This window comes from Triticum dicoccoides, chromosome 1B (genome assembly GCF_002162155.2).
Source record: "Triticum dicoccoides isolate Atlit2015 ecotype Zavitan chromosome 1B, WEW_v2.0, whole genome shotgun sequence".
NCBI classification, from domain to species: domain Eukaryota; kingdom Viridiplantae; phylum Streptophyta; class Magnoliopsida; order Poales; family Poaceae; genus Triticum; species Triticum dicoccoides.
This window is the reverse complement of record NC_041381.1, coordinates 522718086-522729993: the sequence shown is the minus strand read 5'-3', so window position 1 is coordinate 522729993 and position 11908 is coordinate 522718086. Positions and strand designations below refer to the sequence as shown.

General features: G+C 51.6%; 1 pseudogene; it reads left to right on the top strand.

Annotated features, from left to right (window-relative positions):
* The first annotated feature begins 3153 nt into the window (after positions 1-3153).
* Positions 3154-11908, top strand: part of LOC119350546 — a 14775-nt pseudogene continuing 6020 nt past the window's right edge.

Genomic DNA, 11908 nt, shown 5'->3' with positions numbered 1-11908 from the left:
GAGCCCAACGGCTCTAATGGGCCCTTGCCTCGCGCCCTGATCGGGGGCGCCCAATCAAACTATGGTTGGTGGGCCCTTGTCGCCGCGCCATATAAAGGGGTGGGGGAGCCGGCAGCACACGATACGAGATTCAACCGTGCGCCGCAGCCCCCACCAACATCCCTATCGATCTAGGGTTGGCGCGACGACAGGGGCCCACTAACCATAGTTTGGTTGGGCGCCCCCAATCAGGGCGTGAGGCAAGGGCCCTTTAGAGGCGTTGGGCTCGAACGGGAGGAGATCAACCTAACATGGTGCGCCAGCAACCCGCACTCATGCCGAGCGTGGAGGATGTGGGGACCAAGACCAAGGCGAGCTTGCGCCAATAGGCAGCTGAGGGGGAGGCGGCCGGAGTTGGCCAGCTGAGGGGAAGGCGGCCGGAGTTGGCCAGGATCTGAGGAGAGAATCGGCGGCAGCATCAGCATAGAGGAAGGGCCAGGGTTAGGGGAGTGGGGAGTGGAGGGGAAGCGTGAGGAGAGAAGTGGAGGACAATGCGGCCGCGGCTACCTCACTAATTGGTGAGGTACCAACGAATTGGAAAAAGCCACGTGGCGTTAGACCACATGAAATCCCACAAATACCCTCGACGGGCACCCAAATCTACAGGTGGGGCCACGACCCCTGCGCCCATAAGAACAAGCATCGGTCGCACCCCGACCACGTGACCCACCAGTCAAGGAGATAGGACCAATATCCCGAAGTAAGAAATGAGCAACATTATTCATTGATTGTCACATCACTCTCGATCCAACGGCCAGGATCTCATCAAGAAATCGAACAGCTGAAAGTACTTTGGACACACGATCAGATGGTCCAGAGAGCAAAGTGCCCTAAGAAGGCCTCATTTCTTGCATGGTTCTAACAATGGGATTCCTATAAGCACTTACCAACAGCACGGCGGCTATTGGGTCTTCCCAACAATATACCAAGCGTGATTCCATCTTTCTATGGTTTCTTTTTATCTTTCGTTTCCTTTTTCCAACATATACATATTTTTTCATAAACATTGTACATTTTTCGTATATATTAGAAACACTCTTTATACATGTTTAACATTTTCTAATACATGATTAATATTCTTTCAAATATATGTTATGATGTCTACCTTTTTATTCATATTGTACATTCTTCGTATACATCCAAACCTTTTCTTGTATACATTTAAAATTTTGAAATACATGATTTTTTTTTCAAATACTTGTTTTGACCATTTTTTTATACATGTTGAAACATTTTTTTTATGATACAAAACATTATTTTTTAACTATTAGAACATTTTTACACATTGGCTAAACATTTTTTTAAATCACAAACACTTTATTTGAAATGCATGAACATTTTTAAAATGTAAATTACATATTTTGAATTACACGGTCATTTTTTTATTTTATCAGATTTTAAAGAAATGTCATGTACATTTTTTTAAATCAGTGCCATATACATATTTTTTAAAATGGTAAAAACATTTTTTTAAGTTGACCGAACATTTTGTTACACTGCATTGAAATGTGCGATGAACACTTCTCAAAATTTTAACTAATTGTATTGCTTTTCACAATATAAACAAAAAGGGAAAAACATGTGTGATGTCAGAATGACAAGGCCACATGGTTACTGTGCCAAGCCCAGCACTGGCTCCCTGCAAGCGATAGACGGCACGCCCCTGCCACTCGGGCGCAGACTTCTCAAAATATTAACTTTTTTTAAAATATATGTATGTGTATTTGTTTTCAAAATATAATCAAAAAGGAAAAACATGTGATGTCAGAATGACGAGACCACATGGTTACTGTGTCGGCCACTCAGGCGCAGCCCATTAACGAGTGCTAACCGATCCTAGTTCTTGTGCAGTTATGTACTCAGATCTTATTTAGTATTTTTTGTTGAAGTATTGCAACCCTGTCCCTCGTAGTCCTTGCACCAGCCAAGCTCAAAGTTCAGTGATTTTACTACAGCGTTCATGCATTCAGATCACACACACGCCTGCGCGAGCAACTGCGCCTAAATGTTCAGAAGTAGGGATGAGGCACTTTGTAATTTAAGTACAGTACAATACAGAGTTGGGAACAAAGTTATGCCATACATTATATACTATACAGCTAGATATTCACAAGTTCAGACCACACATATAATTCTTTCAAGTGCAAGTTGTAGTAATTCTTCTTTCGTCCCGCTTTATATATAAAGCAAAGATCATCAACAACCCGATACAACGCATGCCATCAGAACACACGCACACACCCAAGGCAGGATACATAAGCGTTGAGCGCAGCAACACCACCCCTAGCACTACATTAGCAACCGGGGGCCTCAACCGTGAACACGCCACCGCGAAGAGAAGAAGCTACATACGACGAACCGTGCGCTCAAGGCGGTGCCTATAGGAAGGTTATGACACCGAAGTGCCGCCACCGCCCGACCCAAAGATCAGAGTTTCCCCTAGAGCAACACGACGGGCACTGAGAGCCACGACAATGCCTTCAAGAAGGGAACGTGTTTCGCCGCCGCCGGTCCGTCCGAAGATAGAACATGTTTTCACCCCGGCCAATATTCACCGCCACCGAACATCACACCACGCCGCCCACACGGCCATGGCCACCAGGCAGCACCAAGCCACGGGCTTTGCCCAAGAGCACCGCAACAATACCACCAGGGTCGCCGCCCCGGCATCCAGGACCTTGATGCCACCTCACCCGCCACCCACCGCTACCCCAACCAAAAAGACGAGTGGAAAGGAACTGCCTTTCGCACCGCTGGGCTGTCCCCAGTGTCGAGACCCAATAGGCCGGCCAAAACTGGCCACCATCGACCCGTCCTGCCGCCGGGCGCGAGACAAGCTCGGTCCTGCCGCCGAGCACGAGACGAGTCAGGCCCTGCTGCCGGGCGCGAGACGGGCACGAGACGAGCTCGGTCCTGCTGCTGGGCGCGAGACGAGTCCGGTCCTGCTGCCGGGCGCGAGACGAGCGATGGGCCGTCGCTGGGAGAGGGCCAACCCTCCTACAAAGGTAGCGCCCGAACGACGGGGAAATGAATCGAAGGACGTCAAGGGCGCTCACCGACAAGCAGACGCCGAAGAAGTCCAGCCGCTGCCATGAAACGACCCAGACCACCGCGATGGGCCACCACCACGCCGTGGCAGCCCACATCCATGTTGGGGCCCTGAGGGGCAGCCCCGAGCCAGCGCCACCACCCTCGCCGCCAACGGCCGCCGGACGCAAGGGCGGACGAAGCCCACACCGCCGCCAGCGCCACCACCAGCACGAACCACCACCACCACCATGCTGCCGCCACCACCTACCGTTGCAGGGCGGCCGCCCGCGGCCCAAGCCGCCCACCGCCCGCGCCATCACAGGGCCGAGCATGCGAGGCCGCGGCCACCCGCCCGCCTGGACAAGCACCAACCACCGCCGCCGCGACGCCTCCAGCTTCGCCAGACACCGGCCATGCCGGAGCCAGACGCCCGTGACCCAAGCAGCACGCTGCCCCCGCCGCATGTCGGGCCACCGGAGCCAAATCCGTCAGATCTAGACGGGGCCGGCGCGCGCGTCACCGCCAAAGAAGCCGCAGCCGCCACGCGTCGAAGGGGCCCCAAGCCACTGCTGCACCGCCGCCACCCAGCATGCCCGTTGCCGCGCCGCTGGGCCCCGCACAGCCCCGCGCCAGACGCCAACCGCGAGGAGAGGGAAAAGATCCCCGCCGCCACCAACGCCGGCCGGACTTTGCCCGGTGGCGCTGTGCGGTGGCGGCGGGGGGAGAGGTCGACGAGGGAGGACGTGCGGCGGCGCGCTAGGGTTTCCCCCGAGGACGCTCGCGGGAGCGGCTCGGGGGGTCGGGGGTCCAATGCGCGTCGTAGTAATTCTTTCACTAGTTCACATCACACACACACCAGATTAAATACATGGTTGTGCAAGTTCAGATCACACACCAGATATTCAGAAGTACAATACATGGTTGTGCAAGTTGTAGTAATTTTTTCACTAGTGGTAGTTCTTTGAAATTTGCATCTACAATATTAGTTAGTGTTGTGCAACCTGGTCAATCCAAAAATTCGAAGAGAAAGAAAACTTGGCTTGATAAGTTGCACAAGGGAAAGAGCAAGGCAACTGAACCCGCTGTTTCAAACAGGAAAGGAGCAATTTAAGGTATATATTCTAATCTGGAGATATGAACTTTCATTGCCAGTAAAAAAAAAAAGAAAAATGATCATGTACAGTCCAAGTTTGAAGTGGAGAATGATGGCAGCACGAGAAGCGCAAATGTGGTGAATGAAAAGTACATTGCCATTGAGAGCTTTACTCAGCTCCTCGCAGTTCCTTAGCAATGGCTACTGGCAGTGTTGGCGTGCGCCTCCACGGCCACGGTGTGAGTCTCTAATATCCCACCCTCCGCCATCAATAGGGAGCTTCTAACCTTCTTCAATTCCGCCGTTGCCGCTGCTGGCGAAGCGTACGCCTGCAAGATCGCCGCAGCCCGATGCGGCTAGCTAAGTCGAGGAAATGGCGCCGTTCAGTTCGATTCCATTGCCACTGCAACCCTTGCCGCCAAACTCGCCTCCTCCGCTTGCCTACCCCGCTTCCTCGGCTCCCTCCTCTCCGTTTCCCCTGCCCCGGAGGACCTTCTTCCCCACGTGCCCGACGTTTCTCTCCGCACAGCCGATGCACGCCTCTTTGTAGGCAACTGCGTCGCTGAGGGCAAATTCGAGGTGGCTAATTCTTGGGACAGCATTCGCGTAGAAGTCATCCAGGGTAAGCGGCTCATAGAACTGTACCTGAATCATGACTCCCAGAGGTACAAGCTTGAGGTGTTCTTTGAGGACATCAGCAACTGCTACAAGTGCAGCTTTGATGGGGCCAGCGGCATCTTGCTGCAGGTGAGTTGCTCACCGTGTTGCTCTGATACTTCTATTTTACCCTTTTTAACATAATATTAGTCAGACGTTGCGGTTACATGGCGAGGTAGAAAGCCCCAAATGTTAGATGCATTTATATGTTACATATTAGATTCATGCAAGTGAAGTAAGCCAGACAAGAGGTTTGATATGCATTGTGTGCATACCTTGATTTAACTCGGTGGTATGGTTCATTACTGGACTTCATGAAATGTGAGTAGAGTGGTAACTGAATTTGCATTTGTTTGTTCTCAAAACTTTAGTAAAACTAAATTATTTTTTGTTATGGTATATTTAGAGCCAAAACACATAAAGCTTGTTTCACTAAGTGCTATCTTAACTATCCAAATGGTCGCTTGTTTCTAGACATAATTAGATTTAGTTAATGGGTTTTCAGAATCTTGACTCGTACGAATAAGACTCTTGCTTTTGTTAACAACAGTTTACGAAAAAATGTCATGTTGGGTTAATGGATAGGATGTGCCTTCTTTTTCTTTCCAAATGCATGTGCTGGACAATTTTTTGGGGCAGGGGCATTTAGTGCAAAAATAGATGTTGTGCGCCAGTCTAGTAGTTTGTTAACTATTTATATATCGGCAAATGTTACAGCAAGATATAAGCAAGATGTTATATCGATCTAGTGGTATCCAGTATGTCAAATGTGGGAACATCTTGGTTGAACTTAGGAAGCTCTAGATGTACTTCCTCAATACTTGCGTGAGTTAAAAAAATTGGCACATTCTAGTCAGGAAACTAGAGTGAACTATCACAATGGTCTGGTTTGCAATTATGCACTAGAGCCCACAAAATAAGATGGATAGCTCTGCTATTTTTATTTACACTCCTATATATATCTCAGTTGGTGGTTTCTAATTAGGGTGATACGGATTTGAAGCTTATTTGATGAATACAAATCACCGATACTTCTCTAAATTTACTGCTTGCCATACTTCTTAGAGGATTACTTGGTCAGGCGCAACACTCTTATGATTCATTCTATAATTCTGAAGCTGGTAAAAATATATATCATCTTGAGTAATGTCAATTTAATGTTGTTTCAGTTCATGTATGCACCAAGAAAATGCACTACAATTTCTGAGCTTGCAGTTTATTCAAGGTTCTCGGATGACCGCTTTCATGCATGCAGGGAGGATGGGAAGTTTACCTGGGTCAGACCACTAGATTTTACACCTAACCACTCTTTCGGGAAGTGTTCAACTTGTTAACTTAATCCAAACAATGTTTGGTTTGCTGGCTTGATTAAGCTTAATAGTGATCAAGCTGGCCGGGTGAGTAAATAGTAAGTTTGGATGAACGTGAGGTGTGGCTGGTTTGCACGCCGTGTACTAGTTTGAGTCACAGTCTGTTTAGTAGTACTGTAGTAGTAGTTGTCCATGTGGAGTTGGAGTCCGTATAGGTTTAGGTTAGTATGCTTGGTCGGCTGGCTGTGCATATATCGAAAAAGGCTTTCGCCCGCTTTATATATAAAGCACGATTAACATACATACCGCAAACCACCCGACACCACACACACCCAAGGCAGATACAAGGGAGCTGACGTACAACAACACTACTCCAAAAGCTCCAAAGCAGACAACTAGTAGACAGATAGAGCATATCTAAGAATCTAAGGAGCTCTCCTCCGTGAACGAGTCACCGCGAGGGGACGAAGCCGACACTCGACGAACCAGGGCCTCTAAAGCGGTGCTTCCAGGAAAGAAACGACACCGTAGAGCCGCCACCGCCCGATCCACGGAATCGAGGTTTTCACCTGGAGTAACACGAAGGACGCAGGGCCACGGCAATGGAGCCTTCAAGAAGGGAACAACGCATGGACGCCGCCGCCATTGGTCTGGAGCCAGACGAGGTTTTCACCCCGGCCACCACCCTCCGCCTCCGCCTGGCGGACAGCCCAACACGAGAGCGCCGGCCGCACCACCACCATAGAACGTCGAGAGCCCGCCCCCATGCTGCCCACGCGACCATGACAGTGAGCCGCCCGCACCCGAGCCATGAGCTCCGCCCACGAGCCCGCAGCTCCCGCCACCAAGGCCGCCGCCCTGCATCCAGACACTCCGAAGACCAATAAAGGGACGGGCTTTGAGTCGATCAGCAGAACCCAAGCACCAACAGTACCGCCGGTGACCGTCCCACCTCGGACACCGGTCTGCAAAAGGGGAGGGGAGCGGAGCTCGTCCGGACCGGCGCACCCCTGCACCGGTGACAGGTAGTAGGTCTACCCGTCCCTCCAGCAGCCTCCCCTACGTCACCCCTGACGCCCTAGCACGGCCACGCGAGGAAGATGCAGCCACCCGTCCACCGGCGAGGTCCGCCGGATCGATCGCACCCGCCACCGAAGAAGGCCTCCAGAGGGGCCAGCGCCCTGACCCGCACCACCGGCGTGACGCCGGAACGCCCCGCCGCCAGGAACCGTCGCCGGAGCCACCTCTTGCAGCGCCGCCCCCACCACCTGACGCAGGTCACGGCAGGGGGCCGCCCGCATCCCGCGCCCCCACGACCCTCTCCACCCGTCGCCGACGCTGGCCGCATCACCGCCATCAGCAGAGAAGGGCAGCCCAACAAGAAGCGAGAACCACCCCCATGACGCCCGCCGCACCGTCGCCAGGAGCTCGTCGCCGACCACTCCACGGCATGCCGCGCCGCCGCACCCACCAACCAGTCCGGCGCCCAGGCCCGGCGGATCTGGTCGCGCCTGACCACCCGCGCGCGGGGACGAAGGAAGCCCCGCCGCCGCTTGCGCAAACCGGGCTTCGCCCGACCGCACCCTCCGGCAGCGGCGAGGAGGAGTAGGGAGGGAGAGGGGGCCGAGCGGAGGAGATCGGGGTGCCCGCCCAGACCGCCTCGCGGGTGGCAGTGCGGGAGGGGGAGTGGGGTTCGCTCGGCTGTGCATATATATGGCGACTCCTACAGATAAGCCGGATGATTTGACCTCTAGGAAATCATCCGCCTTGCCAGCCGCTCGATTAGACGCATCTGACCCGTCCGATCAGAGCAACTCAGCCCCCACGTCCTCCTTCTCCTCTCATCTTGCATCCACAGGGCCATCGGCTGCTGCGACACCCGCCTCTTCAGCAACGACGACAATGGGAAAGGAAACCATTGACTGCAGCATCGACGCACCTGCCATCACACCTACGCCGACGAGCGCACGCAGCTCCGCGAGCTGTCAGTGACTGATGCATCGCAGCACCATGAGCCACCGGGGTTGCTCCATGGCAACACAGGGCTCGTCGCCGCCGCACGAAGCTTCATTGCAACTTCAGCGAGAGCTTCATTGCAACGCCGACGAGCTTCAACGGCCTCCCCGACGCTTCAATGCAACTCCGACGGGCTTCACTGCAACTCCGGTGGCGCTTCATTGCAACCTGCGCGGAAGCAACTGTAGCTCCGCGGCCCCCGACGATGCTTCACTGCAGCGCCGACGAGCTTCAACCACCCTCGCGCGCTTCACTGCAGTTCTGGCAGCCCCCGGCAATGCTTCATCACAACGCCGGCGTGCCCCCTTTGCTTCACCGGCTGCTGCAGCCCCGCCAGCACCGCACCACCGGTGACCTGACGACGTCACGCCCCATCCGGCATACAACACGGTGGATACTGCACCGCAGCGGGTCAGGTGGCCCCACCGCGGCGCCATCGATGCTCTGCCGCACTGGACGACAACGCCTCAACTGCGAGATGCCGACTGCTGCATCCCTGCCGGCATCGCAGCACTGATGACCCAGGCGGCGTCGCACCCCATCTACAGGTTGCAGCTCGCGGAGTGCCTGCAACAAGAAAAAGCCGCCGACTAGTGGTGGTTGGACGGGCGTGGGAGCACTAGCTGGCTGGTGGCGGAGTTGGTTGGAGATAAAAGGGAGAGAGAACGGGAGCCAGCAGAGGGGATTGAGCGCATGTAGCGGTGCAGCCGAGAAGATAAGGAAGAGAGAAGTGGTTTGGCGGTCCCGCTTGGACACGTGGCGCAAGTCGAAGGCGAATTAAGGAGACGAGAAATCAACCGGTTGAAAAGAAGAGTTTTCCTATACATATGTATGCACATCACGCTATGAGTTTTGTAAAACCGAGAGAAAAAGGAGAAAAGAAATAAAGAGGAAATAACAGCACAACAAGGACCCTTGGTTATCAGATTTTTGTGCACGTGTGTTCTTGTGATTTGACGTGATCGATCCTAAGGGCGAATTTCCAACACAACTCTCACCCTCATACTTGAGGGATGTGCACCAGTGTCATTTATTGTCGACAGCTTACCTTTGGCAGGAGAATTGAGGGAATTGGCCATATGATTAATGGAATCTGTTGGCTCATCGTTGGTTTCCCTTGTTGACTGACCGAGTAACTGCTCAGTGCCTTTTGAAGTTATTTTTCATCCCAATTCTCTTCTTCACATGGGGAAGATAGTTGCCAAACATGTTAATGCTGATCTGTTTAAAGCTCTTGAAGAAATACCAATTCGTATTTCAAGAAGGATTTCCGAGAAAATGAGCAAGTTAGAGTTTACATGCTATGAACCTTTGCACACTTCATCCAGCAGGAGGCTCATAGCAGGAAAAAGAGTCACAATACAGGAGAGTGAAGTTGGGATCAAAGTATTAAATGAACTTCTCCAATCCCAATAATTCTCCTCTCCCAAATCCATCATCATGCAAGCCTAGCGCCTCTTGGCGTGGTGATTCTTCCACGTTTCCATCCTCTATAAAACTCCCCATCCTCTATAAAACTCCATGATAGTCGGATTTGTGTGTTTTACACACAAGCGAGTCAAAGAGATTTGTCAGGGGAGGAATGGAGGGGGATAGCAAATTAGCAATCTTGTGATCAATACTCATTGCACTATATGCAAAATTACTACAAGTTCAATTGGATGTTGCAAAATTACTATCGTGCAGACGTCGCGAGCCCCGAGGGCCCTCATGCCACCGCTGGCCTCGCCGCAGCGCGCAGCGCCACATGTCGCACAACTGCTCGCACCCCGCACATGTCCACAGAAGTGGAGGTGATTCGCATCGCCGTGTGGTTGCCCCCTTGTATTACCTCTTTGGGTGGCACCTCAGGTGCCCATATCCGACAGGGAAACCTTGTCGCACTAGGGTCAGATCAGGAGACACACTTTGCCTCCCTCGCAAGCCCTAGTGGCGTGCCTCATCTACTGTCGGGAGCTTCGTAAAGGTTAGATCCCCGGAGAAGAGGTGGAGAGCGTGCAATATGAGAATAGAGAAAAGGACTATATTTTCAGCAAGAATTTTCGTTCAAAAGGTGAGAATCGTAGTGTCCCTTTGAGGAGGAAGATAAACTCCCCTACTGATGTTAGCAAACCTTGCCCTCTACAATTGTGAAGAGCAAACCTCTACATTAGTGATGATGGCATACCTTGCCCACCAAAGGAAATGGGGGGCTTTGGTGGTTCTGTCTTGGATCTCAAATGCATGTTTTCGGAGAAAATGCATAAGAGAGGGCTGACAAAGTTGTGAGTGAAATATTTGCAAAAGCAACATTTAGTAGAAGTGATCAGTGCCCTTGCTTAGATCTTTCGGGGAGGGTAAGAACTGACGTAAAGACAGTATGGAAGGCTACAAACGGGAAGGACTCAAGTGATAACTACCTATATTGTCCAGTCACCATTTGTCTCCAAGATGATGACCTAATTCACTTTCAGATGCATTAGGCTAGGCAACCGCGTCGCCGAGCGCAAATTGAGGCGACTAATTCTTGGGATAGTATCTGTGTAGAAGTCAACCCAGGGAAGCGGCGCATAGACATGTACCTGAATCATGATTCCCAGAGGTACAAGCTTGACGTGTTATTTGAAGACATCCGGAACTGCTACCAGTTTAGCTTTGTTGTGCCTAGCGGCATCTTGCTGCAGGTGAGATGCTCACCTTGTTGCTCTGATATTTCCATTTCTTTCCTTTTTACATAATATTAGTTAGACATTACGATCACATGGTGAAGTAGAAAGCCCCTAATGTTAGATGCATTTACATCTGACATATGAGATTCATGCAAGTGAGGTGAGGAAGACAATTGGTTGATATGCATTGTGTGCATACCTTGATTTAAATCGATGGTATGGCTCGCTACTGTGTTCGTGAAATGTGAGTAGAGTGGTAACTGAATTTGCATTTGTTTGTTCTCAAACTTTAGTAAAACTAGAGTGTTTTTTGTTATGGTATATTTAGTGACTAAACACATAAAGCTTGTTTCACTAAGTGCTATCCTAACTATCCAAATGGTCGCTTGTTTTAACATAACTAGATTTAGTTATTAATGGCTTTTCAGAATCTTGACTCATATGAATAAGACTCTTGTTGTTGTTAACACCAGCTTACGAAATTATGTCATGTTGGGTTAATGGATTGGATGTGCCTTCTTTTTCTTTCCAATGCATGTGCATGACAATTTTGGGGGGCAGGGGCATCTATTGCAAAAATAGATGATGTGCACCAATGCTAGCCGTTTGTTAACTATTTATATATCTGCGAATGTTACAGCAAGATGTTATATGGATCTAGTGGTATCCAGTATGTCAAATGTGGGAACATCTTGGTTGAACTTTGAAACAGGAAGCTCTAGATGTACTTCCTCCCTCAATACCTGAGCTAAAAATTTGGCAAATTCCAAGTCAGGAAACTAGAGTGAACTATCACAGTGGTCTGGTTTGCAATTATGCGCTAGAGCCCATAAAGAAAAATGGTCAAAAAAAGTCAGCAGTGAATGAGTCCGACTCGGTTCCCCTCCCGGGTCGCCCCGCGCGCGACCGGGAGGAAACCCTAGCCGCCGCCGGTCGGGTTCCCCCTCCCTCTTCCCCTCTCCCCTCGCCGCCGCCAGAGGGCGCGGCCAGGCGAAGCCTGGTCGTCGCCGGCGGCGGCGGGGAGCTCCTGTCCCCTCTCGCGTTGGGCTCGGGGTGGGCCGAGGCCGGCGGGCTGGGGTGCCCCGCTTGACGGCGGGCGCGGCAGTGCGGCGGCG